Source organism: Hypomesus nipponensis, chromosome 12 (genome assembly GCF_054491055.1).
Source record: "Hypomesus nipponensis isolate SF chromosome 12, ASM5449105v1, whole genome shotgun sequence".
NCBI lineage: Eukaryota > Metazoa > Chordata > Actinopteri > Osmeriformes > Osmeridae > Hypomesus > Hypomesus nipponensis.
The window spans coordinates 17,560,001-17,567,500 of record NC_140372.1 but is presented as its reverse complement, the minus strand read 5'-3'; the positions used below and the strand labels follow the sequence as shown (position 1 = coordinate 17,567,500).

The following is a 7,500-nucleotide window of genomic DNA, read 5'->3' as shown; positions in this document are numbered from 1 at the left end:
GGCGTTGCCAGGCTGGTATGGCCGTACGAAATAAGTTGACAACCATAGGCTACTTATCCATATACAGATTTAGCAATTGACAATGCAAGGTGGTCTCTCTCTCTCTCGTGTCAAAATGAAAACAGCTTCCAGCCCCTTTCATGAAGGACTACTTGTGCATATTGCAAGATTTCAGTTTCTAAGTGAATGAGCAAAAGAGCATACAGCACCTGGTATTCCCAGGCGGTCTCCCATCCAAGTACTCACCAGGCCCGACCCTGGCCCGACCCTGCTTAGCTTCCGAGATCAGACGAGATCGGGCGTTGCCAGGCTAGTATGGCCGTACGAAATAAGTTGACAACCATAGGCTACTTATCCATATACAGATTTAGCAATTGACAATGCAAGGTAGTCTCTCTCTCTCTCTCTCTCTCTCTCTCTCTCTCTCTCTCTCTCGTGTCAAAATGAAAACAGCTTCCAGCCCCTTTCATGAAGGACTACTTGTGCATATTGCAAGATGTCAGTTTCTAAGTGAATGAGCAAAAGAGCATACAGCACCTGGTATTCCCAGGCGGTCTCCCATCCAATTACTAACCAGGCCCGACCCTGCTTAGCTTCCGAGATCAGACGAGATCGGGCGTTGCCAGGCTGGTATGGCCGTACGAAATAAGTTGACAACCATAGGCTACTTATCCATATACAGATTTAGCAATTGACAATGCAAGGTAGTCTCTCTCTCTCTCTCTCTCTCTCTCTCTCTCGTGTCAAAATGAAAACAGCTTCCAGCCCCTTTCATGAAGGACTACTTGTGCATATTGCAAGATGTCAGTTTCTAAGTGAATGAGCAAAAGAGCATACAGCACCTGGTATTCCCAGGCGGTCTCCCATCCAAGTACTAACCAGGCCCGACCCTGCTTAGCTTCCGAGATCAGACGAGATCGGGCGTTGCCAGGCTGGTATGGCCGTACCAAATAAGTTGACAACCATAGGCTACTTATCCATATACAGATTTAGCAATTGACAATGCAAGGTAGTCTCTCTCTCTCTCTCTCTCTCTCGTGTCAAAATGAAAACAGCTTCCAGCCCCTTTCATGAAGGACTACTTGTGCATATTGCAAGATGTCAGTTTCTAAGTGAATGAGCAAAAGAGCATACAGCACCTGGTATTCCCAGGCGGTCTCCCATCCAAGTACTAACCAGGCCCGACCCTGCTTAGCTTCCGAGATCAGACGAGATCGGGCGTTGCCAGGCTGGTATGGCCGTACGAAATAAGTTGACAACCATAGGCTACTTATCCATATACAGATTTAGCAATTGACAATGCAAGGTAGTCTCTCTCTCTCTCTCTCTCTCTCGTGTCAAAATGAAAACAGCTTCCAGCCCCTTTCATGAAGGACTACTTGTGCATATTGCAAGATGTCAGTTTCTAAGTGAATGAGCAAAAGAGCATACAGCACCTGGTATTCCCAGGCGGTCTCCCATCCAAGTACTAACCAGGCCCGACCCTGCTTAGCTTCCGAGATCAGACGAGATCGGGCGTTGCCAGGCTGGTATGGCCGTACCAAATAAGTTGACAACCATAGGCTTCTTATCCATATACAGATTTAGCAATTGACAATGCAAGGTAGTCTCTCTCTCTCTCTCTCTCTCTCGTGTCAAAATGAAAACAGCTTCCAGCCCCTTTCATGAAGGACTACTTGTGCATATTGCAAGATTTCAGTTTCTAAGTGAATGAGCAAAAGAGCATACAGCACCTGGTATTCCCAGGCGGTCTCCCATCCAAGTACTAACCAGGCCCTAGCCTGCTTAGCTTCCGAGATCAGACGAGATCGGGCGTTGCCAGGCTGGTATGGCCGTACGAAATAAGTTGACAACCATAGGCTACTTATCCATATACAGATTTAGCAATTGACAATGCAAGGTGGTCTCTCTCTCTCTCTCTCTCTCTCTCTCGTGTCAAAATGAAAACAGCTTCCAGCCCCTTTCATGAAGGACTACTTGTGCATATTGCAAGATGTCAGTTTCTAAGTGAATGAGCAAAAGAGCATACAGCACCTGGTATTCCCAGGCGGTCTCCCATCCAAGTACTAACCAGGCCCGACCCTGCTTAGCTTCCGAGATCAGACGAGATCGGGCGTTGCCAGGCTGGTATGGCCGTACGAAATAAGTTGACAACCATAGGCTACTTATCCATATACAGATTTAGCAATTGACAATGCAAGGTAGTCTCTCTCTCTCTCTCTCTCGTGTCAAAATGAAAACAGCTTCCAGCCCCTTTCATGAAGGACTACTTGTGCATATTGCAAGATGTCAGTTTCTAAGTGAATGAGCAAAAGAGCATACAGCACCTGGTATTCCCAGGCGGTCTCCCATCCAAGTACTAACCAGGCCCGACCCTGCTTAGCTTCCGAGATCAGACGAGATCGGGCGTTGCCAGGCTGGTATGGCCGTACGAAATAAGTTGACAACCATAGGCTACTTATCCATATACAGATTTAGCAATTGACAATGCAAGGTGGTCTCTCTCTCTCTCGTGTCAAAATGAAAACAGCTTCCAGCCCCTTTCATGAAGGACTACTTGTGCATATTGCAAGATTTCAGTTTCTAAGTGAATGAGCAAAAGAGCATACAGCACCTGGTATTCCCAGGCGGTCTCCCATCCAAGTACTAACCAGGCCCGACCCTGGCCCGACCCTGCTTAGCTTCCGAGATCAGACGAGATCGGGCGTTGCCAGGCTGGTATGGCCGTACAAAATAAGTTGACAACCATAGGCTACTTATCCATATACAGATTTAGCAATTGACAATGCAAAGTAGTCTCTCTCTCTCTCTCTCTCTCTCTCTCTCTCTCGTGTCAAAATGAAAACAGCTTCCAGCCCCTTTCATGAAGGACTACTTGTGCATATTGCAAGATGTCAGTTTCTAAGTGAATGAGCAAAAGAGCATACAGCACCTGGTATTCCCAGGCGGTCTCCCATCCAATTACTAACCAGGCCCGACCCTGCTTAGCTTCCGAGATCAGACGAGATCGGGCGTTGCCAGGCTGGTATGGCCGTACGAAATAAGTTGACAACCATAGGCTACTTATCCATATACAGATTTAGCAATTGACAATGCAAGGTAGTCTCTCTCTCTCTCTCTCTCTCTCTCTCTCTCTCTCTCTCGTGTCAAAATGAAAACAGCTTCCAGCCCCTTTCATGAAGGACTACTTGTGCATATTGCAAGATTTCAGTTTCTAAGTGAATGAGCAAAAGAGCATACAGCACCTGGTATTCCCAGGCGGTCTCCCATCCAAGTACTAACCAGGCCCGACCCTGCTTAGCTTCCGAGATCAGACGAGATCGGGCGTTGCCAGGCTGGTATGGCCGTACGAAATAAGTTGACAACCATAGGCTACTTATCCATATACAGATTTAGCAATTGACAATGCAAGGTGGTCTCTCTCTCTCTCTCTCGTGTCAAAATGAAAACAGCTTCCAGCCCTTTTCATGAAGGACTACTTGTGCATATTGCAAGATTTCAGTTTCTAAGTGAATGAGCAAAAGAGCATACAGCACCTGGTATTCCCAGGCGGTCTCCCATCCAAGTACTAACCAGGCCCGACCCTGCTTAGCTTCCGAGATCAGACGAGATCGGGCGTTGCCAGGCTGGTATGGCCGTACAAAATAAGTTGACAACCATAGGCTACTTATCCATATACAGATTTAGCAATTGACAATGCAAGGTGGTCTCTCTCTCTCTCTCTCGTGTCAAAATGAAAACAGCTTCCAGCCCCTTTCATGAAGGACTACTTGTGCATATTGCAAGATTTCAGTTTCTAAGTGAATGAGCAAAAGAGCATACAGCACCTGGTATTCCCAGGCGGTCTCCCATCCAAGTACTAACCAGGCCCGACCCTGCTTAGCTTCCGAGATCAGACGAGATCGGGCGTTGCCAGGCTGGTATGGCCGTACGAAATAAGTTGACAACCATAGGCTACTTATCCATATACAGATTTAGCAATTGACAATGCAAGGTAGTCTCTCTCTCTCTCTCTCTCTCTCTCTCTCGTGTCAAAATGAAAACAGCTTCCAGCCCCTTTCATGAAGGACTACTTGTGCATATTGCAAGATGTCAGTTTCTAAGTGAATGAGCAAAAGAGCATACAGCACCTGGTATTCCCAGGCGGTCTCCCATCCAAGTACTAACCAGGCCCGACCCTGCTTAGCTTCCGAGATCAGACGAGATCGGGCGTTGCCAGGCTGGTATGGCCGTACGAAATAAGTTGACAACCATAGGCTACTTATCCATATACAGATTTAGCAATTGACAATGCAAGGTAGTCTCTCTCTCTCTCTCTCTCTCTCTCTCGTGTCAAAATGAAAACAGCTTCCAGCCCCTTTCATGAAGGACTACTTGTGCATATTGCAAGATGTCAGTTTCTAAGTGAATGAGCAAAAGAGCATACAGCACCTGGTATTCCCAGGCGGTCTCCCATCCAAGTACTAACCAGGCCCGACCCTGCTTAGCTTCCGAGATCAGACGAGATCGGGCGTTGCCAGGCTGGTATGGCCGTACGAAATAAGTTGACAACCATAGGCTACTTATCCATATACAGATTTAGCAATTGACAATGCAAGGTGGTCTCTCTCTCTCTCTCTCGTGTCAAAATGAAAACAGCTTCCAGCCCCTTTCATGAAGGACTACTTGTGCATATTGCAAGATTTCAGTTTCTAAGTGAATGAGCAAAAGAGCATACAGCACCTGGTATTCCCAGGCGGTCTCCCATCCAAGTACTAACCAGGCCCGACCCTGCTTAGCTTCCGAGATCAGACGAGATCGGGCGTTGCCAGGCTGGTATGGCCGTACAAAATACGTTGACAACCATAGGCTACTTATCCATATACAGATTTAGCAATTGACAATGCAAGGTAGTCTCTCTCTCTCTCTCTCTCTCGTGTCAAAATGAAAACAGCTTCCAGCCCCTTTCATGAAGGACTACTTGTGCATATTGCAAGATGTCAGTTTCTAAGTGAATGAGCAAAAGAGCATACAGCACCTGGTATTCCCAGGCGGTCTCCCATCCAAGTACTAACCAGGCCCGACCCTGCTTAGCTTCCGAGATCAGACGAGATCGGGCGTTGCCAGGCTGGTATGGCCGTACGAAATAAGTTGACAACCATAGGCTACTTATCCATATACAGATTTAGCAATTGACAATGCAAGGTAGTCTCTCTCTCTCTCTCGTGTCAAAATGAAAACAGCTTCCAGCCCCTTTCATGAAGGACTACTTGTGCATATTGCAAGATGTCAGTTTCTAAGTGAATGAGCAAAAGAGCATACAGCACCTGGTATTCCCAGGCGGTCTCCCATCCAAGTACTAACCAGGCCCGACCCTGCTTAGCTTCCGAGATCAGACGAGATCGGGCGTTGCCAGGCTGGTATGGCCGTACGAAATAAGTTGACAACCATAGGCTACTTATCCATATACAGATTTAGCAATTGACAATGCAAGGTGGTCTCTCTCTCTCTCGTGTCAAAATGAAAACAGCTTCCAGCCCCTTTCATGAAGGACTACTTGTGCATATTGCAAGATTTCAGTTTCTAAGTGAATGAGCAAAAGAGCATACAGCACCTGGTATTCCCAGGCGGTCTCCCATCCAAGTACTAACCAGGCCCGACCCTGGCCCGACCCTGCTTAGCTTCCGAGATCAGACGAGATCGGGCGTTGCCAGGCTAGTATGGCCGTACGAAATAAGTTGACAACCATAGGCTACTTATCCATATACAGATTTAGCAATTGACAATGCAAGGTAGTCTCTCTCTCTCTCTCTCTCTCTCTCTCTCTCTCTCGTGTCAAAATGAAAACAGCTTCCAGCCCCTTTCATGAAGGACTACTTGTGCATATTGCAAGATGTCAGTTTCTAAGTGAATGAGCAAAAGAGCATACAGCACCTGGTATTCCCAGGCGGTCTCCCATCCAATTACTAACCAGGCCCGACCCTGCTTAGCTTCCGAGATCAGACGAGATCGGGCGTTGCCAGGCTGGTATGGCCGTACGAAATAAGTTGACAACCATAGGCTACTTATCCATATACAGATTTAGCAATTGACAATGCAAGGTAGTCTCTCTCTCTCTCTCTCTCTCTCTCTCTCTCTCTCTCGTGTCAAAATGAAAACAGCTTCCAGCCCCTTTCATGAAGGACTACTTGTGCATATTGCAAGATTTCAGTTTCTAAGTGAATGAGCAAAAGAGCATACAGCACCTGGTATTCCCAGGCGGTCTCCCATCCAAGTACTAACCAGGCCCGACCCTGCTTAGCTTCCGAGATCAGACGAGATCGGGCGTTGCCAGGCTGGTATGGCCGTACAAAATAAGTTGACAACCATAGGCTACTTATCCATATACAGATTTAGCAATTGACAATGCAAGGTGGTCTCTCTCTCTCTCTCTCGTGTCAAAATGAAAACAGCTTCCAGCCCCTTTCATGAAGGACTACTTGTGCATATTGCAAGATTTCAGTTTCTAAGTGAATGAGCAAAAGAGCATACAGCACCTGGTATTCCCAGGCGGTCTCCCATCCAAGTACTAACCAGGCCCGACCCTGCTTAGCTTCCGAGATCAGACGAGATCGGGCGTTGCCAGGCTGGTATGGCCGTACGAAATAAGTTGACAACCATAGGCTACTTATCCATATACAGATTTAGCAATTGACAATGCAAGGTAGTCTCTCTCTCTCTCTCGTGTCAAAATGAAAACAGCTTCCAGCCCCTTTCATGAAGGACTACTTGTGCATATTGCAAGATGTCAGTTTCTAAGTGAATGAGCAAAAGAGCATACAGCACCTGGTATTCCCAGGCGGTCTCCCATCCAAGTACTAACCAGGCCCGACCCTGCTTAGCTTCCGAGATCAGACGAGATCGGGCGTTGCCAGGCTGGTATGGCCGTACGAAATAAGTTGACAACCATAGGCTACTTATCCATATACAGATTTAGCAATTGACAATGCAAGGTAGTCTCTCTCTCTCTCTCTCTCTCTCTCTCTCTCTCTCTCTCGTGTCAAAATGAAAACAGCTTCCAGCCCCTTTCATGAAGGACTACTTGTGCATATTGCAAGATGTCAGTTTCTAAGTGAATGAGCAAAAGAGCATACAGCACCTGGTATTCCCAGGCGGTCTCCCATCCAAGTACTAACCAGGCCCGACCCTGCTTAGCTTCCGAGATCAGACGAGATCGGGCGTTGCCAGGCTGGTATGGCCGTACGAAATAAGTTGACAACCATAGGCTACTTATCCATATACAGATTTAGCAATTGACAATGCAAGGTGGTCTCTCTCTCTCTCTCTCGTGTCAAAATGAAAACAGCTTCCAGCCCCTTTCATGAAGGACTACTTGTGCATATTGCAAGATTTCAGTTTCTAAGTGAATGAGCAAAAGAGCATACAGCACCTGGTATTCCCAGGCGGTCTCCCATCCAAGTACTAACCAGGCCCGACCCTGCTTAGCTTCCGAGATCAGACGAGATCGGGCGTTGCCAGGCT

The 7,500-nt window shown here is 47.2% G+C and overlaps 23 non-coding genes and 3 pseudogenes across 23 annotated transcripts in view; all 26 read right to left on the bottom strand.

Annotated features, from left to right (window-relative positions):
- Nucleotides 1-29, bottom strand: part of LOC146267032 (5S ribosomal RNA) — a 119-nt gene extending 90 nt beyond the window's left edge. Inside the window, exon 1 of the ribosomal RNA XR_014727208.1 lies at nt 1-29. This exon is cut by the window's left edge and continues 90 nt beyond it. This is a non-coding gene — a ribosomal RNA (5S ribosomal RNA).
- Nucleotides 30-197: 168 nt separating this feature from the next.
- On the bottom strand, nt 198-327 carry LOC146267031 (5S ribosomal RNA; annotated as a pseudogene).
- Nucleotides 328-525: 198 nt separating this feature from the next.
- On the bottom strand, nt 526-644 carry LOC146267030 (5S ribosomal RNA). The gene has a single exon (XR_014729236.1). It is a non-coding gene; the product is annotated as a 5S ribosomal RNA (ribosomal RNA).
- Nucleotides 645-830: 186 nt separating this feature from the next.
- LOC146267029 (5S ribosomal RNA) lies at nt 831-949 on the bottom strand. The gene has a single exon (XR_014729122.1). It is a non-coding gene; the product is annotated as a 5S ribosomal RNA (ribosomal RNA).
- A 178-nt stretch (nt 950-1,127) lies between these two features.
- On the bottom strand, nt 1,128-1,246 carry LOC146267028 (5S ribosomal RNA). Its single transcript, XR_014727207.1, has one exon. It is a non-coding gene; the product is annotated as a 5S ribosomal RNA (ribosomal RNA).
- Nucleotides 1,247-1,424: 178 nt separating this feature from the next.
- LOC146267027 (5S ribosomal RNA) lies at nt 1,425-1,543 on the bottom strand. Its single transcript, XR_014729121.1, has one exon. It is a non-coding gene; the product is annotated as a 5S ribosomal RNA (ribosomal RNA).
- Nucleotides 1,544-1,721: 178 nt separating this feature from the next.
- On the bottom strand, nt 1,722-1,840 carry LOC146267026 (5S ribosomal RNA). Its single transcript, XR_014724943.1, has one exon. It is a non-coding gene; the product is annotated as a 5S ribosomal RNA (ribosomal RNA).
- Nucleotides 1,841-2,022: 182 nt separating this feature from the next.
- Nucleotides 2,023-2,141, bottom strand: LOC146267025 (5S ribosomal RNA). Its single transcript, XR_014727206.1, has one exon. It is a non-coding gene; the product is annotated as a 5S ribosomal RNA (ribosomal RNA).
- Nucleotides 2,142-2,315: 174 nt separating this feature from the next.
- Nucleotides 2,316-2,434, bottom strand: LOC146267024 (5S ribosomal RNA). The gene has a single exon (XR_014727204.1). It is a non-coding gene; the product is annotated as a 5S ribosomal RNA (ribosomal RNA).
- A 168-nt stretch (nt 2,435-2,602) lies between these two features.
- Nucleotides 2,603-2,732, bottom strand: LOC146267023 (5S ribosomal RNA; annotated as a pseudogene).
- A 188-nt stretch (nt 2,733-2,920) lies between these two features.
- Nucleotides 2,921-3,039, bottom strand: LOC146267022 (5S ribosomal RNA). Its single transcript, XR_014729235.1, has one exon. It is a non-coding gene; the product is annotated as a 5S ribosomal RNA (ribosomal RNA).
- A 194-nt stretch (nt 3,040-3,233) lies between these two features.
- On the bottom strand, nt 3,234-3,352 carry LOC146267021 (5S ribosomal RNA). The gene has a single exon (XR_014727203.1). It is a non-coding gene; the product is annotated as a 5S ribosomal RNA (ribosomal RNA).
- Nucleotides 3,353-3,524: 172 nt separating this feature from the next.
- On the bottom strand, nt 3,525-3,643 carry LOC146267020 (5S ribosomal RNA). Its single transcript, XR_014728289.1, has one exon. It is a non-coding gene; the product is annotated as a 5S ribosomal RNA (ribosomal RNA).
- A 172-nt stretch (nt 3,644-3,815) lies between these two features.
- Nucleotides 3,816-3,934, bottom strand: LOC146267019 (5S ribosomal RNA). The gene has a single exon (XR_014727202.1). It is a non-coding gene; the product is annotated as a 5S ribosomal RNA (ribosomal RNA).
- A 184-nt stretch (nt 3,935-4,118) lies between these two features.
- On the bottom strand, nt 4,119-4,237 carry LOC146267018 (5S ribosomal RNA). The gene has a single exon (XR_014727201.1). It is a non-coding gene; the product is annotated as a 5S ribosomal RNA (ribosomal RNA).
- A 182-nt stretch (nt 4,238-4,419) lies between these two features.
- LOC146267017 (5S ribosomal RNA) lies at nt 4,420-4,538 on the bottom strand. Its single transcript, XR_014727200.1, has one exon. It is a non-coding gene; the product is annotated as a 5S ribosomal RNA (ribosomal RNA).
- A 172-nt stretch (nt 4,539-4,710) lies between these two features.
- On the bottom strand, nt 4,711-4,829 carry LOC146267016 (5S ribosomal RNA). The gene has a single exon (XR_014728288.1). It is a non-coding gene; the product is annotated as a 5S ribosomal RNA (ribosomal RNA).
- A 176-nt stretch (nt 4,830-5,005) lies between these two features.
- On the bottom strand, nt 5,006-5,124 carry LOC146267015 (5S ribosomal RNA). Its single transcript, XR_014727199.1, has one exon. It is a non-coding gene; the product is annotated as a 5S ribosomal RNA (ribosomal RNA).
- Nucleotides 5,125-5,294: 170 nt separating this feature from the next.
- Nucleotides 5,295-5,413, bottom strand: LOC146267014 (5S ribosomal RNA). Its single transcript, XR_014727198.1, has one exon. It is a non-coding gene; the product is annotated as a 5S ribosomal RNA (ribosomal RNA).
- A 168-nt stretch (nt 5,414-5,581) lies between these two features.
- On the bottom strand, nt 5,582-5,711 carry LOC146267013 (5S ribosomal RNA; annotated as a pseudogene).
- A 190-nt stretch (nt 5,712-5,901) lies between these two features.
- LOC146267012 (5S ribosomal RNA) lies at nt 5,902-6,020 on the bottom strand. Its single transcript, XR_014729234.1, has one exon. It is a non-coding gene; the product is annotated as a 5S ribosomal RNA (ribosomal RNA).
- A 192-nt stretch (nt 6,021-6,212) lies between these two features.
- LOC146267011 (5S ribosomal RNA) lies at nt 6,213-6,331 on the bottom strand. The gene has a single exon (XR_014728287.1). It is a non-coding gene; the product is annotated as a 5S ribosomal RNA (ribosomal RNA).
- A 172-nt stretch (nt 6,332-6,503) lies between these two features.
- On the bottom strand, nt 6,504-6,622 carry LOC146267010 (5S ribosomal RNA). The gene has a single exon (XR_014727197.1). It is a non-coding gene; the product is annotated as a 5S ribosomal RNA (ribosomal RNA).
- A 170-nt stretch (nt 6,623-6,792) lies between these two features.
- On the bottom strand, nt 6,793-6,911 carry LOC146267009 (5S ribosomal RNA). The gene has a single exon (XR_014727196.1). It is a non-coding gene; the product is annotated as a 5S ribosomal RNA (ribosomal RNA).
- Nucleotides 6,912-7,105: 194 nt separating this feature from the next.
- LOC146267008 (5S ribosomal RNA) lies at nt 7,106-7,224 on the bottom strand. The gene has a single exon (XR_014727195.1). It is a non-coding gene; the product is annotated as a 5S ribosomal RNA (ribosomal RNA).
- A 172-nt stretch (nt 7,225-7,396) lies between these two features.
- Nucleotides 7,397-7,500, bottom strand: part of LOC146267007 (5S ribosomal RNA) — a 119-nt gene continuing 15 nt past the window's right edge. Inside the window, exon 1 of the ribosomal RNA XR_014727193.1 lies at nt 7,397-7,500. This exon is cut by the window's right edge and continues 15 nt beyond it. This is a non-coding gene — a ribosomal RNA (5S ribosomal RNA).